The 5,869-nt window shown below is 42.0% G+C and overlaps 1 pseudogene; it reads right to left on the bottom strand.

The window, feature by feature from the left end:
* Positions 1-307: 307 nt before the first annotated feature.
* On the bottom strand, positions 308-2,129 carry LOC102287911 (syntaxin-binding protein 4 pseudogene; annotated as a pseudogene).
* Positions 2,130-5,869: the final 3,740 nt, after the last annotated feature.

Raw genomic sequence — 5,869 nt, 5'->3', positions numbered from 1 at the left:
AGTACTGGAGTGGGGTGCTATTGCCTTCTCCGTATGAAAAATTATACATATTATAAAATCTAATTACATATGATTAAAAAATAGGACTAGATTATTCTTAAAGAACTACTATAGTGGCAATCAATTTTGCAAATATATACAGTTATATCCAAAAGTTTTACAAAAACAGCTTAAATCCAGAGTCTCCATTTCACAACTTCACTAACGAGTGTGTGTTTTACTCCTCGTTTAGATGTTGTGTCTCAGAGTTATCTGCATAGATGGAGATGCTGGAAGACCATGGAGCGCAGCTTCCCACAGAAAATCATCAGTTCCTCTGGTCCGGAGGTTCTCTGGAACAATCCTCTTCAGTCTCCTCTGAGCAGGACAAGTTTAGTGCGCTCATCACGGGGTGCACCCAGGACGTAATCTGTGTTACGTGATTGATGAAGTACTCGATTCCACCTGCTGTGTAAGCTTCCTCCCACCCATAAGGTAGACAATCCGTATCAAGTATGGCACGGACAGATTTAACAAGTTCCTTAGACCCAAGTGCCAGTGTTGCTGGGATGTTGTGTCCATTCTTTCCCAATGACGTGACTTAAATTTGACCAAGGTGCAGAATTATCAGAAAATACATCTTGAAGAGCCTCTACAAAATGGAGAAGCTTTTCAGTGGATGCCTCAAAAGTTTTCCAAGCCATTTCTGATTTTCGCAATTGGCAGTCCAGTACTGTGATTCTCTTTCTTAACTCCTGAACACTGTTTATTTTGGTCAGAAAAACCAGTAAGCTGAGCCTTCAGCTCTGTAATCTCAGCCTCTAACAGACGGATCACTTCCTTGTAATCCATTTCCATTCCCTGTGCCTGTCTCTGTGCAGCTTCGGCAAGATGAAGCCAGCTTCGCAGGGCTCTTGTTTCTTCGACCACAGCTTTGGCTTCTTGTTTAACATTCTGGAGTTCTTCTGTCAATTGCTTCCTCTGCCTTTCCGATTCAAAAATTTTTCCTTAAGTGTCTTCACTTCTTCCAAAGTGTTATTTCTTTCATGCTTAAACTTTTCCATTTCATCTGTTTCTAAGGAATCACCTGTCTCCTGAGAAATCTGTGAATTTAATATACTGGAAATTTCATGTGCACCAACGTTGGCTTCATCCAATTGCAAGTAAAACAAGTTTCTGGCAACATGGACAAAATCTCCAAAAGACACCATCCCCTTTGGGTCTACTTGTACTTGCTGTCTCAGAGCTTGGTGGTATTCTTTTGTGGGCTGAATTCCAAGATAATTTAGAGTCATTTCCAGTTTCCCTACCTTAACGCAAACAGACGGATTTAGGGAAACCTTTCCTTGTGGCCCATAGTTATCAGTCCAAGCAGGGGCAATATCTGTATTAGACATATCTGTAGGGCTGTTGTCTGAAGAAGTAACTGGAATCTGTTCTGTTTTCTTGTATCCAGTTTTTATCTGATTCCTCCTAAAAGAAGGTAAAATGGCGTCTGTATTCTGGGAGTGGATGAGGTCTTTGGAATTAGTGTTTCAGGAGAAGAAATAAGGCTAAATTTTGAGGCTCGAGGTCCATATTCTCCTGTAGCTTGTAAAAGGGATGAACAAGATGGATTTTCCAAATGGCTGCTGTCGGATTTCTGTCTTATGAATGCTGTCTCCCAAAAAGATTCTGACCTCAACTTGGCTCTGGTAATTATGCTTTTTGCTTCTTCGAATGATACCCCAATCATGGACTCCTTGTTTACTGAGACAAGTTGATCTCCTGGTTTCAAACATCCATCCTTATAACAGTCTCCTCCAGAAATGATTTCCTGAATATATACCAATGGACCTTCATTCCAGTTAATTCCTCCTAGGATCTTCAGACCAAGGCCTGTTTTCTTGGTAACTGTAATCACCTGAAAGGCAGGATCCTTTTCAAGTAGACTGGATGATACTACAGAAGATGTATTTTTATTCATGGTTTCACCACAACTGTAGCCTTGGATTTAACAGCTGCGTAAATGAAGATCTTGATGAAGAGTCTATAAATTCTTCTTTTTCCTATCTTGAGGGACTTCCTGCAGACATTACTCTGACTCATATTACTCCAAGAGCTTCTTAAATGCTTTCCCAGCCACCCGGCCTCCGTAGCCCAACCGCAAAAGTGGCCGTGTTAGGTGCTGTGTATAAAGCAACCCAACATGGATTCCTGTCACCTTGAAGCTCAGTTTGCAGGAACAAACATGAGTCACACATGTAACTAAACGTATTGTTACAGAATATGATAGAGGATCTAAAGTGTACTTTAGACCCTGTAGGGTGGGGCTCTGAGGAAGATGGTCAGGGAACACCTGGTTTAGGTAGGTCCTTACGCTGAAAGGGACTCTCACAGTGGGCTCTAAAGGAGCCAGGAGAAGAATGGGAGGCAAGGGTAGGAGAACCTGGATGGGCAAAAGCTCTGAGATGAGGCAGGTAGCTTGGTGGCTTGGAGGAGGAAGCAGCCTGGGGTCTGGGGTGGAGCCCCTGCTCTTTGAACTTGAGCAAAGCAAAATCAGCGCAGTGTTTCAAAGAGAAGGGTGTGGAAGTGGATCCATGTTTTTCAGGACTCAGCCTGGTTGCTGTGAAAGATAAGGGGCAAGAGAGGATGTCAGGAGAGTAAGGGAGGGACTTCTCTGATGGTCCAGTGGTTAAGATTCTGCACTTCCAATGCCAGGGACGAGAGTTCTATCCCTGGGCAGTAAACTAGGCTCCCACGTGCCATGCCGTGTGGCCACGAGACAAACAAAAAAAGAAAACCCCCCAAAAAAGAGAGAGAGATAAAGTAAGGGAAACATGGTGACTGTGAGCATTAACAGGAGCCTTAGAAGGTGGAAAGGATCTGTTGGAGTAAGGAGTTGTGCACACTATTTGGGATAAAGCAAAAAATGTCAGTGAAGGCAGAGAGGCAGGCTCGTCTGAAGCGACTTGGAGCAGGTGTGCGATCAGGGTGGAGGGGAAGGGATGAGCAGAATGGCAGTTTCTGAGCCTCAGACTGTCCATCTCTCAAGAAAATCTGGATATACCTGTGGCTAACTCATATTTATGTATGACAGAAACCAAGGCCATATTGTAAAGCAATTATCCCTCAATAAAAAGTAAATAAATGAAAAATAAAAGAATGATGAACAACAACAAAAAAATAAATAAATGGAGGACATGAGGTTGCAAATGAAAAAAGAAAAATCTGGAAGAAACTGCCTCATTCTCTTTCTTACACCACTGCCACACTGATCCAGTAGAAGTAAGGATCTTTGTCTTTTCTGGGTTTGTCCCAATCTCTTGGCAACATCTCCAGTTGAATCTTAATAGCTCCTGGGTTTACTTTGGGAATTTTGCTCTTTAGAGAGATACTTGACAGATTTTTTTTGCCCCTTGAACTTCTTTGATGATAATACAAATCTTTGAAGGTCAGATACACCCTAAAAAAAAAAAAATCACTGTCCACGTCCCTGACTCCAATGAGCCATACAACATGGTCAAGCAGTAACAATCTGATGTTCTGTAGCATCCAGGTGACACCCTCTGACCGTGGGGACTTTGGAGGGTGCAGCCAGGAGTGAATAGTAGGGACCCCCAGTGTTCCCACAGCTGAATGAATATGGCCCCTAAGGTCACTGATGAAAATGGCTTTGTGACTGAAGAAAGCGTTGCCCTTTGCGTGTGATTAGTGTGTGATTAGTAAGACAGAGATGACGCTATTCTTTCAAAGTCCTCCCATGACCAAATTTGGCCTCCGGAGAACGGGGTAGAAACATTTCATATGAGTCATGCCTGTTTGCCTCATGTCTGTCATTAGTTGCTATGGAAACCACTCAGCACAGCCCATGGGTTCAGAATTCCTGCAGTGAGCCTCCAACTTAGCCCCAGTTTGTACAGCAAACAAGTTTGCTTACTTTGTTAATCTTTAGCTACTTTCTGCCTGGTTCAAATTGGAAGCTGAAGAACTCAGAACAGCCGAGAGCACAGGGTGCCTTTTCCAGGTGAATCACAATAAGGGACATGCTCTTGTGTTCTGCCCCAAGGTTGGTATAGATATTTAGAAGAATTCCAGATTACTTTCTGGGTAATCAGGTTGTTAGATCAAAGCTGCTCCCTTGTTAACATGGACACTGTACATATGTGAAAGGCATTTAGGGATTCCTCACGTTGTCTTTTCTGGGTCCGTCCCAATCTCTTGGCAACGTCTCCAGTCCAATCTTAGTAGCCACTGGCTTTACTTTGGGAAATATGCATTTTAGAGAGATGCTTGACAGATTTTTGCCCCTTGAACTTCTTTGATGATACAAATCTTTGAAGCTCAGATACAAGAAAAGTTTATGTGCAGGGTGCCTCCTGGTGATTCAGAGATTGATGGGATGCTTGTAACTTATTCACCAAGGAATTTAAATCAGAAAGACCTGGACTGGGGGTAGGTGGTGGGGGAGGGATGGATTGGGAGTTTGGAATTAGCAGATGCGAACGCGTGCGTGCGTGCGTGCGTGCGTGCTAAGCTGCTTCAGTCATGTACGATTCTTTGCGATCCCATGGACTATAGCCGGCCAGGCTTCTCTGTCCATGAGATTCCCCAGGCAAGAATACTGGAGTGGGTAACCATTCTCTTCTCCAGGGGATCTTCCAGACCCAGGGATTGAACCCGGGTCTCCTGCATTGCAGGAAGCTTCTATACTGTCTGAGATAGAGTGGACAAACAACAAGGTCTTATTGTATAGCACAGGGAACTATATTCAATATCCATGATAAATCACAATGGAAAAGAATATGAAAGAGAGGGCTTCTTTCTATAGCCTCGTCTGCATAGAACACATGACCAGTCCAGAAAAGAGACAGATACTGTCTCAGATCCACCTGCTTGCTATGTGTCTCCCTGTTTCCAGCCCCAAATATCCATGAAAATAATCTCTGAAGACCTTGCCCTTTATTTACTAAACACATTCAAACATGTCAAAATATGAGTTTTATTTCATGTTAGGACCTGACACTAAGGAAAAATAGAGCTAATTTAAGTGAAAAGGACACTTTAGTTGAATAAAAATTAAGAAAATATTATTGTGAGTTGAAGAATACATGATAATTCAAGTCTTAAGAAATCATAAGAAATAGGGCCAGATTAGCAAAAACATCAAAGTTGGTGAGTTTATACTGAATCTGACAGGCCATAGAATCACTGTAGATGAAACAGAAATAGTTGAAACTCAAGTCAATTCTGTATTCCTTTTAAGTTTGATGATTTAGAATTAAATCCGAATCTACTGTGTGCTATTGTCTACCTTTGTGTAAACAATGTACACTTTTAAAGCATCAGTTTGTTCTTCTGTGATGCTGGGGTAATTCTATTAGGTTGGTGTAACAGTAATTGCTATTTTGCATTGTTGAACTCTGCCATTTGATATTGGAATACACACTTAAATAAATGTGGTTATGTTATACCTCATTTTAATGCACATTTATCACTTTATTTTTTTGCTAGTGACTTATTACTAGCTGTTTATTTTATATTTATTTTAGTCTAGGGAAATGATGTTAGAGAAAAAGCAAATATGCACAATTTTCTTATTTGAGTTCAAAATGGGTTATAAAGTAGCAGAGACAACACGCAACATCAACAATGCATTTGGCCTGGAAACTGCTAATGAACCTCCAGTGCAGTGTGGGTTCAAGAAGTTTTGCAAAGGAGACAAGAGCCTTGAGTGATGAGGAGCAGAGTGGCCAGCAATCGGCAGGTGACAACGCCCAGCTGAGAGGATCATCGAAGCTGGTCCTCTTATAACCACACAAGAAGTTGCCAAAGAACACCATGTCAACCCGTGCATGGTTGTTTGGGCATTTGAAGCAAATTGGAGAGGTGAAAAAGCTCAATAAGTAGG

The sequence above is a fragment of the Bos mutus genome, chromosome 27 (genome assembly GCF_027580195.1).
Source record: "Bos mutus isolate GX-2022 chromosome 27, NWIPB_WYAK_1.1, whole genome shotgun sequence".
Taxonomy (NCBI): Eukaryota; Metazoa; Chordata; class Mammalia; order Artiodactyla; family Bovidae; genus Bos; species Bos mutus.
The sequence above is the reverse complement of the archived record's forward strand: the minus strand, read 5'-3'. Positions and strand labels throughout refer to the sequence as shown.